The following is a 1819-nucleotide window of genomic DNA, read 5'->3' on the forward strand; positions in this document are numbered from 1 at the left end:
TATATATATACGTCCAAACATCCATGCAGAATTTCTTCCTGTTATTGACTAAATTCCAATGGAGTGCCTTTGTTTGCGAAGAAAGGCCGAGTTTAAATTTACGAAACAAAGCCAGAAATGTACATACATCCATACCGACATGATTAACACATACACATACATGCACGTATGCATGCATGAAACTTATAAATATACATACACAGTGTTGCAATCGAAGGTACGTTTCGTGTTGTGAGAAAGCATCTGCGTCTTATTCCGTTCCTAATCTTCAATATTTCTGTATAAATAAGTGAAAGGCGATTTGTTTGTTCACATATTTGTACTTCTATTTTAACCACAGCAAACTATTGTTATTCTCAAAATCGTCTTTATCGCTTAATAATCAATATTCTTTTATTCTTTTACTTGTTTCAGTCATTTTATTGCGGCCATGCTGGAGCACCGCTTTTAGTCGAACAAATCGACCCCTGGACTTATTCTTTGCAAGCCTCGTACTTATTCTTTTCTTGTTTTATTTTTTGGCCGAACCGCTAAGTTACGGGGACGTGAACACACCAACATCGGTTCTCAAGCGATCGTAGGGTTATAAACACAGAAGCACACACACACATATATGATGGGCTTTTTTCAGTTTCCGTCTACCAAATCCACTCACAATGCTCTGGTCGGGCCGAGGCTATAGTAGAAGACACTTGCCCAAGGTGCCACACAGCTAGACTGTGGTTGATAAGCAAGCTACTTACCACACAACCACGGATTTTCTTTTTTAAGGCGCAAGCGCAGTTACAGACATCATTGTATACAGGAGCTGACACAAATCCACGGACGTTATTCTGATCATTTGCACTTCGTCCTATTTTCTTTTATGTGCTTCTTTCTTGAATCGACAGACTTCCCTGAATATTTTAGCGATGATGATGACGATGAAGTTTTTTTTTGTTTTGTTTTCATTATTCCCTATCGGTAAACACATGATGACCCCCATTATCTCTCGATTTGTCTTCATTTACCCTTTTTCCTGTTTCCCCTCTCTCTTTCTGCTTCCTTTTTTTAAATATCTTATTCGATTTGTTCAAAATGGTTTCTTGGCGCAAGACACAATAATGGACTTTGAATTTGACTGAACTTACCACCCCCACCCACACTGTTTAAAATTTGTGCTGCTCTTAGCGTTAACCGACACGTGAACACTTCTAATAATAATGATGGTGATGGCAATGATGACGATGACGATGACGATGACGATGACGATGACGATGATGATGATGATGATGATGATTGTCATTATCATCATCATCATCATCATCATCACCACCATGATTATGCTTTACTTACTCTGCAGTCAACTTGCTTAACATCTTTCTTTCTTTTTGAATTAATTTGCTGAAGCAGTAGACTTTCCCCAATTGTTTCAATGACGGTGCTGATGACGTTTTTGTTTTTGTGGTTGTTGCTGTCGCTGCTATTTCGATGTGTTGTCTCTTACACTTCGATAACAAACACACACACACACGCACACACACACACACACACACACACACAGATGTTGACCATTTTTCTTTCGAATTGTCTCCTCTCTCTTCCTGCTTATTTTATTCACTTATCTATTGATTTGTGGTAAACATTTGTTTTCGAAAAACAATCAATGGTAAACATTAGATTCGACTACACCTACAGGAAGAGATATTTCCGCTTCTCACTGCCACTGAATCACCCACATACTATAACTCTATACTAAATATTTTCCCCTCTTCGTCGCTACTAGCATACGTAGGACTTTGCCGGTGCAATTTCTCCAAGAATCCTCATTATAACCCCG

This window comes from Octopus bimaculoides, chromosome 7 (assembly GCF_001194135.2).
Source record: "Octopus bimaculoides isolate UCB-OBI-ISO-001 chromosome 7, ASM119413v2, whole genome shotgun sequence".
Classification (NCBI taxonomy): Eukaryota; Metazoa; Mollusca; class Cephalopoda; order Octopoda; family Octopodidae; genus Octopus; species Octopus bimaculoides.